The 12877-nt window shown below is 39.2% G+C and overlaps 1 protein-coding gene across 1 annotated transcript in view; it reads right to left on the minus strand.

Moving 5' to 3' along the window:
• Positions 1 to 12877, minus strand: part of Oxr1 (oxidation resistance 1) — a 317223-nt gene that overhangs the window by 283349 nt on the left and 20997 nt on the right. The gene's annotated exons all lie outside the window — the stretch shown is intronic.

Below are 12877 nucleotides of genomic sequence, written 5' to 3' on the forward strand. Positions count from 1 at the left end.
TCAATAAAATACTTGCAAACTAAGTCCAAAAATATATCAAAAAGGTAATCTACCATGATCAAGTAGGCTTCATCCTCTTGATGTAAGGATGGTTTAATATATGAAAATCAGTAAATGTAGTTCACCATATAAACAAATTGAAAAAAAACATGATCTTCTCATTTGATGCAGAAAAGGCCTTTGACAAAATCCAACAATCCTTCATGATGAAAATCCTGGAGAGATTAGGGATACAAGGGTCATAACTCAACAAAATAAAGGCAATTTATATCAAGCTTATAGCCAACAACAAATTAGAGGGAGAGACACTCAAAGAAAGTGCAGGTATGAAGAACTCTCTTCATATCTATTCAATATAGTACTTGAAGTATTAGCTAGAGCAATTAGACAACTCAGGGAGATCAAGAGGATACAAATTAGAAAGGAAAAAGCCAAACTATCATTATTTGAAGATAATATGATAATATACATTAGTGACCCTAAAAATACCAACAGGGAACTGTTACAGCTGATAAACGCTTTCAGCAAAATGGCTGGATACATTATTAACTCAAAATAATCAGTAGCCTTCCTATATAAAAATAACAGATGGACTGAGAAAGAAATCAGAGAAACACCTTTCACAATAGCTTCAAATAATATAAAATATCTTGGGGTAGTTCTAACCAAGCAAGTGAAAGAGACATATGAGAAAAACTTCAAATATCTGAAGAAATTTAGGAAGATATCAGAAGATGGAAAGATCTCCCATGATCATGAAACAGTAAGATTAACATAGTAAAAATGGCTATCTTACCAAAAGCAATCTACGGATTCAATGCAATCTCCATCAAAATTCCAACACAATTCATTACAGACCTCGAAAGGAAAATTCTCAACTTCATATGGAAAAACAAAATACTGAGGAAAGCTAAAACAATCTTGAACAATAAAAGAATTGCTGGAGGTATCACCACCCTTGATGTCAAGTTGTACCACACAGCTACAGTAACAAAAACCACATGATACTGACATAAAAACAGACTCATAGATCAATGGAATTGAATTAAAGACTCAGACACACGTCTACACATCTATAGATACTTGAATTTTTGTATTCTGATTAAAATTGGGGTACAGAGAGAAATCTCAAAAGGCTGAGAAACATTTAAAGAAATGTTCAATATCCTTAGCCATCAGGGGAATGGAAATCAAAACTACTTTGAGATTCTATCTTACACCTGTCAGAATAGCTAAGAACAGTGACACAAGTGACAGCTCATGTTGGTGAAGATGTGGAGTAAGGGGAACACTCTTCCACTGCTTGTGGGAATGCAAACTTGTATAGCCACTATGGAAATCGGTGTAGTGGTTCCTCAGGAAGATGAGAATCATTCTACCTCAAGACTTGGCTATCCCATTCTTGGTCATAAACCCAAGGGACACTCCATCCTACCACAAGGACTCTTGTTCAACAATGTTCATTACAAGTTTATTTGTAATAATCAGAAAATGAAAACAACTTAAGTGTTTCTCAACTAAAGAATGGATAAAGTAGCCAGGTGGTGGTATCGCAGGCCTTTAATCCTAACACTCAGGAGGCAGAAGCAGGCAGATGTCTGAGTTCAAGGCCAGCCTGGTCTACAGAGCAAGTTCCAAGACAAGCTCCAAAGCTACACAGAGAAATCCTGTCTCAAAAAAAAAATGGGTAAAGTAATGTACATTTACAAACTGGAGTATTTACTCAGATGTTAAAACATGGCATTGTGAAATATGCAGGCAAATAAATGGAACTAGGAAAAAACACATTCTAAGTGAGGTAACCAAGATCCAGACAGATAAGTATGGTTATGTATCCACTTATAAGTGAATATCAGACATTATGCAAATGATAACCAAACTATGATCTGTAGATTCAGTAAGGATAGTTAAGGAGGTGGGGATCTAGGAGGGACACATGGATCTCCCTGGGAAAAAGAAATAGAATAGATTTTTTTCCAGGTGCACTGGGGCCAAGTAGGTAGGGGAGCAGGAAGAGAGAAGAGGCAAAATGGAGGGGGAGAGTACAGGAAGAGATGGCTGGGATTGGGGGACATTTGGTTGATATGGAAAAATAGTACAGTGGAAAGTTCCTGGAATCTATGAGGATGATCCTAGTCTCAATTGGAGCCAGGCCAGGCTCCCGGTGCTAGGACTGGGTTACATTCAACTGAGTCATTGGCCAAGGGGGTCCCTTGGAGATACCCAAACAATCCAGGCTGGTGCTATGACAAGGGGTTACTCTCCCCAAACTGACAAGGTAGCCTCATTGCAGAGGATAGCATCCACACAGCTCACTGAATGTGGATTCATGGAGCGGGTGCCTACGTGGAGCCTTGATTCCTAAGTTCTAGTCTCTTTGGTGTAGGAAGGTACTCTGGAGGCTACTGAAAGAGAAATGTGGACACCTACCTGTTGGCAGCCATGTGGCCTAGTTTCCATTAGCATATGAATACTTCTCCAATGGGTCTCCAAGAGGTAAGACCCATGGAGATGGTCTCTCACTTGGCAAGAACCAGTAGGCCTCTGGACATCCCAGAACACTGCTGGGACCATGCAGCCAGCATGCTTTCTTCTCTCTCGTAATACTGAGGAGTTCCTGGACATTTTTAGTTTCACTTTGTCAGTCACACACAGACAAAGGTAATCATTTCAAGAAATCCCATTTTTTTTCTCAAATGTTTTCCCCTAAAATTCTCTGGGAACTGATGTGTCTCAGCTTTCTTATCTGGAATTAACAGCTATTACTTCAGACCCTGGGAACTCTTCTGATTCAGTGCTGACAGGATCGGAGGCAATAAAAGTTAATGGACACATATCAGGAAGTAACACAAGAGACATTCCCAATTCTGGGAGGAATAAAAACAATTAAGAATGGTATGGCATGATGGAAAAAGAGTGCCTTATCAAAGTTCACCCTTTATAGAGATGCTTACGCTTGCAGGACAAGGCCTTTGACTTGTATTGTATCTTGCTTTGTCATGTTTGGTTGTTGTCTCTTAGAGGCCTGCTATTTTATGAAGAGAGATGGAGGGGGGTGGATCTGAGGAAGAGGGGAGGTGAAAGGAGAGCTGGGAGGAGTGGAGGGAGGGAAAACTGTGATCAGGCTGGATTGTATGAGAGAAGAATATATTTTCAATTTTTAAAAAAAAATGTTTAATTTTGGAAAATAACAAATTTAAGTCCTGTTTATTTTCTGTATTAAAATGGGATGTTAAAATTTGGTATTTCACCCATTAAAATAAATTGCCACATATGGCTACAAAATCGTAGCACAAATAAGGGCTTGAAATACTGTGAGCATTTCAATAATGTAGTTTATGAAAAGGTAAAAGTGATGGAGATAATATTTTTGCTAGTGTTAGAAATACTGAGGTTCCTCCAATTCAAAAATATTCCTCTTTAGGGACAGTTTTAGAATATAACCATAAAATCATAATAATAAAGCAGACTGGCTTTCAAACATTGTTTTATAACATATATATCATAATACATATGTAATTTTATTCAATATGACCATGATTTCCAGTCTTTTAAATGAAATTTACTTTACTTACTACAAAAAACCCTTGAGCATGTATAGTGCACCCTGGTGGGGCTATGAAGAGAAAGTGCACAATGTTCCTGATGGAAGGATGCTGCAGTAGGCTCAGGAATATGGAGCATGCAAGACTGTAACGATGAAGGAAAACATTCAAAGGGCATTAACGTGAATGATGATTACAGCGAGGCAACATATGCAGCTGCTGAGAGATCCAAATAAAACTGTGATAAAAATAGTTGGAGGGCTATAGGAATCGAGTGAAAAAAACGGGAGGTTCTGAAAGGGCAAAACGCATTATGTATGAGATAAACCAAAAGCAATTAGGAGTACTGACAAAATGGGAAAAGAATGAACACGAAGTGCATCGTGCTATGTATAACTGTTTGGTGAGGAGTTTTCTTTAATTAGCTAGAAACAAAGAAACTTAAAAGCAAGAATAAAATTCGCTGAGGCCTTTTAAACTAAGAATTAAAGATGTGGACACTTTTAGCAGATGCACACAATGTACTGTGATCCTAATGGTCCACACCCCTTTTACCTTTTCCTACCCACTCCTGCTCATGTTGCCACACTTCTATTACAGAGAGAGCAAAGCACTGGAGTCACAGCTTTGGCCTGTTTTCATGTCATTGTGGATACATTTGTTGTTTGTTTTGAGAATCAGACTTGCAAAGAAGCCCAAGCTGTCTTTGACCTCTCAATCCTCCTGCCTCAGCCTCCCAAGTGCTAGGACTACAGGTACCAGCAGGTACTAGCAGGACAGGAATCAAAGGTACTAGCTAGAACCAATGGCCAGTTTGTCCCTAAGTAGCTGTATGTCCTTTCTACCTTGTCTCCTTTCTAACCCAGCTCCTCATTTGTAGAACACAGATAACAATAATGCCTGCCTATCATCAATAATGCCTGTCATCTGCATAGTGAGGGACTGCAGTTCCCAGAATTCCATTCCCTCTACAGTTCTGGATTCCTTTTGTTTAAAGATGGCTCTAATCACAGTCTTGTACTTTCAGAAAAGCTTCATTGAGACAATAAAATCTATTTCAATAATGTGCATTAATTGTCAAGTCTGTCACTGTAACACCCCATTGTATCCATTTTTTAAGAAGATACACAGCAGAGGCCAAAGCCATTGGATTATAAACTGATCCATAATGAGTCAATTTTATTTCGTGTGTTCCCAGCCAGGTTAACTAACAGGTGGGAGCCAGACAAAATAACGATGATGAAAAGCTAGAATTGTTGGCAGCTGCAGCTGTATCACTAAGTGTAATGCAAATGATTATGAAAATATAATGGAGTACTTTATACTTCCCAGGTCTGTTTGCAGACGGTTTACTCATTTTTATTCATCTAATCATGACAACAACAAACTACAGCTCACTGGGACAATGATGAAATCACTGTCTCTGTCAGAGATGATTGAAGATGCTTTCGTAGGTACACTGCCTAACGGCTCGTTTCCACTTCAACTTCCCATTGCAGTAGTTTCAACTGGCCTTGGAGGCACCAAAATCATCACAGCAAGGGCCAGTAAAGAAGGACAGGGGGACAGAAGTGAAAGGTTGGGTTGCTGGAATTTGCATGGGACTATTTAGTGAAGGACAGAACTAAACTAAAAATGTGGAGGGGGTAGGTAAAGTATCCCCAGATGTGCATGCCAAAGGAAGACCTTTTGAGAATATTAGCAGGTAATCACTCACTGACTGTTAAGCAGGGAAAGGAGTGGTGGCTAGTCACACTTACATTCTATTGATCCACGTTACATCAAGGGTGAGTTCTGACACTGTAGCCTGATAAAAGAATACTGCGTGACTCCTGTGAGGGGAGTGGGTAGTACCTACACTGAGTCTGCTCTCAAACTCTGCAGATCACATTTTCAGTAAGAGGAGTTCTCAAAGACATCTGACTTAAAAGATTTATTGTGGCAACTGAATTTGAACAATCATTTTACTTTAGCTTATTTTTTCCTGATCCTGCATATGTAAATCAAAACTAGAAACAACTATCACCTTAGATTCATTTTCTACACCTTGCCCAAAGTAGAATACACTCTTACACATCCTTACTCCTCATCCTGGGGTGAATCTGTCTTGCAGCAGAGGTCAACCTTGCTGCATGAATCATTGGGAAAAATGCTTTCCCAAATACCCATGCCCAGGCTACACTCTGTAATATCAAAATTGAAATCCTTTGAGAGTGAGAATTATATACCTGCCTTTTCTTTGATGTTTCGTAGGTAACGGTGTCATACATCCAGGTTTAAGAACAATATGAAGTTGAGTCTTGTGGCACATGCCTATAATCCCAGCACTGGGGAGACTAAGGCCAGAGGTTCATGAGTTCTAGGCCAGCCAAGGCAAGATAGAGAAATCTTCTCTTCAAAATACCAAAATAATAATAATAATAATGAATAATAATAAATAAATGAATTTTACAAAGCATACAACAACAACAAGAAAAGGAAAATCTAATACCAGAGAGAATGTGACTACTGCTAAACTGGATAGTTCAGCCAGAAGCCCAGTATTTCCCTAAATGAAGGGAACTGGGAGGATAGACTTTATTTGGAAATAGAATCTTTACAACGGCAAACAGTTCTAAATGAAATCATTAAGGGGGGTCCTAATCATATAGGCTGGTGTCCTGACAGAAATATGAAATCTGAGCAGACCACCATGTAAGGAGGACAGTGTGTGAGGAAGGCAGAGGTCAGGGTGATTGACCCACAAACCGCAGCATACCAGATGCCAGGAGAGAGGACAGGAGCAGAACCTTCCTCCACCAGAGCAGGACGAAGGTCTCCTAGCATCTTCATCCTGGCCTTCTTGCCTCCAGGCCACATGACACTAAGTTCCTATTGCTTAGGTCACCGCATTGCTGGGCCACCGTCACAGCGGTCTTTAGAAAACAAGCACAGGGCTCAAATAGACATCTAATTTATAACGACATATGAACATACTAAAGATGTTTTTCCTAATGTCATGATGTTGACCACTAAAGAATAACTGCTGACTTTGGTGGAAAGTTAAGGCAAAAACTGACTCAAAAGTTTTCCCTCAATGACAGAAAGAAAAGGATAAATCTACATTAAAGGCATCCTTCCCATAAAATTCTAAAACATTCTCCTGTAGATAAAAATTTGCAATTATTTAGAAAATAAAACAACAATAAAAATGTCTTCAAAGAAACACGACTAGAATGTAGCACCCTAACTTAGCTTTTAAAGTGATTAGTAGCATAAAAATTAGAGGGACAATGGGCTATTTAGTAACGATTTTTCTCCAACACTGGAGTGCTATGACGTTTCCTTTGTTTCCCCCTCAGGATTTATTTTTAGAATTTGTAAACATGTCTATGTGGAAGGGGTGGTTGGGGGATATGCATGTAAGTGAGTATGCCTGCAGAGACCAGAGGCATCAGGTCCCACCAGAGCTGGAGTGGCAGTTGGTGGTGAGCCAACATGGTCCTTGGAAATAAACTTGGGTCCTCTTCAAGAATAGCATGTACTCTTAACTGCTGAGCCATCTCTCCAGCCTGACTCTTCACTTTTTATTAAAAGAATGAAGAGGTCTACCCTGAACTTTCACTTCAGAGCCATGACTGATTTTAAAGACCCTTAATATAACCACGACCATCCGTCTGCTATGAAAGAAAGTTAGAAGTGGATTCTTAGACACATGGACTTTGAGGCCGTCTCAGAGAGAAATTCTTCTGAAAGGGGTGAATAAATGAATTTTGTTGGAAAAGGAGCATGTTTTCCAAAGCCTAAAGAATTTGACACTGACAGCTTTGTACTCTGGCTCATGTCCTAAGCCATCAAGGTGTGAAACTAGGAACAAGACAGTAAAATGGTAGAGTTTCCTGTGTACCATGACATTACAGTTCAACACAGAGAGCACAGATCCCCAGGAAACACTTGGAATAAGAGATGGCTTATCCTCACTTCTAGATCAGGGCAAAGGCTGTAAGTCTTTGAAAGGCAGGCCCTAATGGTCAGGTATGGATGGAACATCACAGTCTGAGTACTTACAAAAAGTTAGCCAAATGTTTTATCTACATCTGGGCCTTTAAATAATTTCATCCAAGACTATAGAAATCAATGTTATATTTATCTGTGTTCACTCTTAGAGAAGTAAAAGCCCCAGCTTGAGCTTCTTGACGTACTCTTGTTCTCCACTGTTACCCTTCCCTCCCTCCAGCAACCTGTTGCTTCAAATTTGCTAAGATCTGAGAAGCCACAATCTAAGCTTTCTAATATTAGATCGACAATAAAAGTAACTGATTGCCCATTGGCTAACCCCAAAAAGCACTTCAGCTTCAGATGACGGGTACTATTATGTCTATTTTGAGACGTAAGGGAATTTTAAGGTTGATTTCTGGCCCTTAATGTGTACTGAGATGGATAATGTTGCAGAATAAGCCACCCAGAGATAAATAAGGTGCTGTTTTAAGTGGACTCCTAACTCCATAAGACCAGCTTAGTACTGATCTGATACGCACTACTCAAGTGCTGGGGCCTAACGAAAACCTAAGCAATCTCATTACTTGGGAAATTGAATGTACTTGTAGATGCCCTTTTAGGCCTGGTCTGTAGCATGTGTCCTTCAACAATCTACTTGAAATTAAATTCTAGTAGACACAACCCTAGACTTAAATTGCTTTTTTTGATTTTTATAATTTTCCATGTGGGAAAAATGAAAGTTATTTTGGACTCTGCTTATGACTCTTGGATGTATCATTGCCAGCTAAGAATCCCAATGCCTTCATAGTGTCACTTTTATAAGGATTTATAAGTAAAAAAAATGGAGATTAAGGCTAGATTCATCATCTTAGAGAAATGAGTAATATTTTCAAAGAACAGTGTTCAAGGAATAATTTCTTTATATTGAAAATAGGTTCTTCTCTCATATAATACATCACTACCACAGTCCTGCCCCCCCCCACTCTAGTATTCCAAGTTGTCCCCACTTCTCCTCTCCTCCAGATCCACTCCCCCTTTGTTTACTCTTCAGAAAGGAGCAGGCCTCCAAGAGAAAACAGCCAAACAGGACAAAAAAATAGAATAAGACAAGGTGAAAGCCCTCATAACGAGGACACACAAGGCAATCCAATGGGAGGAAAAGAGTCTCGAGATCAGGCAAAAGAGTCAGAGACACACACACTCCCACTGTTAGGAGTCCCACAAAAACACCAAGCTAACAGCCATAACATAACATATACACAGAGGACCTGGTGAAGACCCATTCAGGCTCTGTGCTTACAGCTTTAGTCTCTGGGAGCACACGTGATCCCTGCTTAGTTGATTAGGTGGGCCATGAACTCTTGGTGTCCTCCATCCCCTCTGACTCCTACAATCTTTCCTCTCCATCATCTGCAGGGGTCCTTGATCTCCAAGGGGAAGAAGCACAATTGTGAGCACCTCATAATATCTGGCTGTGGGCCTCTGCATCCTCTTCCATCCATTGCCAGAGGAAGCCTCTCTGATGATGAGTGAACAAGGCACCAATGCATGTGTATAGCAGAATATCACCAAGAATCATTTCATTGAACATTTTTTGCTTGTTTTTGGTTTTTGTTTTGTTTTGTTTTTATTTTTTTTCAGCCATGTTTGGTACTACCCTAGATCTCTGGGCTATCCTATCTCTGGTTCCTAGCCATCCAGGCAGTGAAGGGCATGAGCTCCCTCTCCTGGTGTGGTTCTCAAGTTAAACCAAACACTACCTAGCCATTACTACAAGTTTTAAACAAACATTGCCCCAGCACATTTTGTAGGCAGGGCATATTATACATGGAGAATTTTGTGGCTAGCTTGGTGTTCAAGTTTCTCTTTCCATAACCTGTAGATGGATAACCAATTTTTGATAAAGAAGCCAAAAATACACACTGGAAAAAGAAAGCATTTTCAATAATGGTGCTTATCTAACGGGATGTCTGCATGTAGAAGTATGCAAATAGATTCCTAATTATCACCTTGCATGAAATTCAAGTCCAAGTGGATCAAAGACTTCAACATAAAACCAGACACACTGAACCTGACAGAAGAGAAAGTAAGGAATTAGTCTTGAACTCATTGGCATAGGAGATATCTTCCTGAACCCTTCTTTTTCTGCTTTCACCCCCCAGCATCCAAATGTCACCATTCTTTAAAATGTCTGTTTTCAAGTTTGCTTCAAAATCAACATAATGGAAGACTTGCAGTTTCCAAAGCTCTACTCTCCAACCTTATCCTTCCATTTCTCTGCACTTCCCTTTGCCCAGCTAAGCTTGCAAACTCAGTGTGTCAAAAGTGCCTGTTCTTCTCAGTGATTGTGCCTTTCATGGATGCCACCTTTGTTAACCTGCCTCCTTCCCTCCAAGGCCATCTCCTTCTTCACTTTGGGGTGTGGTGGGAGGATAAGCAGAGCAAGAAACCCAAGTAAGGAAAAAATAACAGGAAACCTCCTTCCATTACAGCCTCTCCAGAGTTGATGTCGTTGACACAACAGTAATATCAATTTGGATAGTCCTTAACTATTTAAGCTTCACTATCCTTGAAAATTATGAGTCTTTGTTTTGTAAGTAACATTATTTCATAGGAATGCATTTCCTTTTCTGGGTTGTCTAACTCAGAGATGGAAGAGATGGCTTCTATGACAAAACTGGCTTATTAAACTGATGTATATAAGACCTCATTCCTGCCCCATCCAGATATTTATGTTAAAGAAAACATTGAGTTTTAAACTGAAATAAGCCTTCTAGTCCAGCTTCCAAGTACTAGAAGGATCTCCAAATGAACATCCTTTTCTAAGTGTGGAATCTTCTGTTTTGATCATAGACCTTATTTGCAATGTAATCTTAACTAGACATAGAAACCAGCAACCATACCACAGAATGTTCAAGAAATCAATTTTCTGCTGCCATCCTTGCTTAGCAGATGTACAGCTAAGACCAGACTCACAAGCAGAAGCCTTTGCTGTCAGGCCTGTGCCTTCCTTCAGCATGCGCTGGGTCTTGGGGGACTGAATGTGCTTGGCAACGCCTAGTGCACAGGTGAGGTCTGGTGGGAAAGGAGTCTTCAACATGCACTTTGTGTGTCTGAGGTTCTAGAATGTCAGAAGGTAGTCTAGAAGGAGAGTACAATGGTGTTAACTGAAGGGGCCTGCAGAACCCACACTGTGTGTACACCATACACAGAAACCAGTTACTTCTCCTCAGTGTAACAAACTACACCATGAGAAGCCAACAGGATCCCAGCTACCCTGGGAAACCACTGAGTACGACTGCCAAAGTCCAAGATGTGCATCACGCAACCCTCCCTGTGTGACCTTGGACAACTCCTTATCCTATGCATTCATTTCAGCTATGACGAGAAAATACCCACAATTCTTCACTCCCCAGATTGGCATGTGAGTTAAGTACAGTAAGATATAAAGTACTTGTAACACTGCTCATCACATGAGCATTCAATAATTACTAGTTCCACTTACAGATAAATTTTAAATTTTATGTCAGGTGAACTAAGATCTGCATCTTCACCAGAAGACAATTTTTACAATTCTTAATAAAATAAAATATATGACATTTACCAGCTACTAATTACTGTCAGTTCACTTTTACAATATCATTATGTAAAAAAAAGGACATTGTGATTAATCTGCCTCAAATTAAAAAGTAGTCACAGATTATAACTGCCACTAGGGAAAGTATCACAACAATTGAATATCTGTCCTCTTTGAAGGATTTGTGCAGTCTTGGCCTGGGAGGTTTATTCTCACTTTTCAAACAAAACCTATTTATTTTCATCTCTGGTAAAATATACAAGTCTGGCCTGGAACTAACAGTGGGAAATAAAAAAATGTTCTGTAACACTGAATCAAGAATGTGTGTGTGTATACATGTCTGTGTGTGTATGTTTGTGTGTGTGTATGTATGTATGTGCATGAATGTGTGTAGGTTCTGTGTGTATATGTTTGTGCATGTGTATGTATGTGGGTGTTTGTACATGTGTTATGTCTGTGTGTATGTGTCTGTATGTGTATATTTGTGTGCATGTTTGTATTTAGGTGGGTATGCACATCTACAGCATATGCATGCTGGTCAACAGAAGCTCAAGGACAGTGACTGGTGTTAATCATCACCTTCCCCCTTGTTTGGCCAGGGTCCACAGCAAATATTAACACTAGTGAGCATCTGAGGCTTCTCCTGTCTCTATCTCTGTGTCCCCTGGGAGTGCAAGGATGACACATGCTCATGGTATGTGACCAGATTTCATGGGGGTTCTAGAGATTTGAATCCTGGTTTTCACACTTCATAACCAGCTATTGATATAAAAATATAAGCTATAGATATGATAGGATAAAAGGGTAGATTATTGAATCTACTTTTAAAGAGCAACAGCTTGTTTAAAAATGTTTTACATTGCTATGGATTTTAGTTTATTGATACAAAATTAGAGTTAATTTTGTTATAGTGTATATATATTTCTACTCTTGTTTAAGGTATTATGTTTATATAACTCATTTAAATTTCAATGGATAATTAAAAAACACAGATTAATAGTCATCTAGGATAATCAAATGTATAGTCATATGAAGATTTTTAGGCATATAAAGGTATATTTCAATTACATAGGTAATCTTCAAACACTTCCAAGACCTACAGAACATGGCATTTAAAATGTTTTAAAAACTTAAACTTTCTGGACAGTGAGACATGTCTGCTCCTGGCAACAACAATTTACTTCAGAGAAGAAGATGGGCATCGATGACACTGCATATGGAGTTTATCTTCTTCTTGGCAAAAATAGCCATTTGGGCAAGAAAATGTTCTTGCCTGGACTGCTGATAAAATGTTATATAAACTGGAAATGCAGGGCCCATAGGAAGGTGACCACTGAACTTTGCAAGGTGACATGGTCCTTCAGGTTCCTGCTTTGTAGAAGAAACTGCCAGACATTCTACAGGACACAGAGAAAAGTGACTGAGAGACTCTAGGTCTATAGGCTGAAGAATGGATACCCCAATGTTGCAGAGGAACTTTGGATGACTGCCCAGGCAGCCAGTAGTCTCTGTCATTCTAGATTTTGGAAGTTGCTTACAATGTTCTTCCTGTTTACTTAGGTAATATATTCTTCTGGAGTCTTTGATGTAGTTGAAGACTAGAGAGTTTTAATTATAATTTTCCTTGATTATGATAAAAGATAAATTAGATATGAAACTTCAGACTCATAAATATAAGATAGAATATTTTCTTTAATTTTGCCAAATACAAATAGGCTAGATATTATAACTGTAATTCTTGCTTGATAACTGTTCTATCATATGTAATTTTATATGT

The sequence above is a fragment of the Peromyscus eremicus genome, chromosome 20 (genome assembly GCF_949786415.1).
Source record: "Peromyscus eremicus chromosome 20, PerEre_H2_v1, whole genome shotgun sequence".
NCBI lineage: Eukaryota > Metazoa > Chordata > Mammalia > Rodentia > Cricetidae > Peromyscus > Peromyscus eremicus.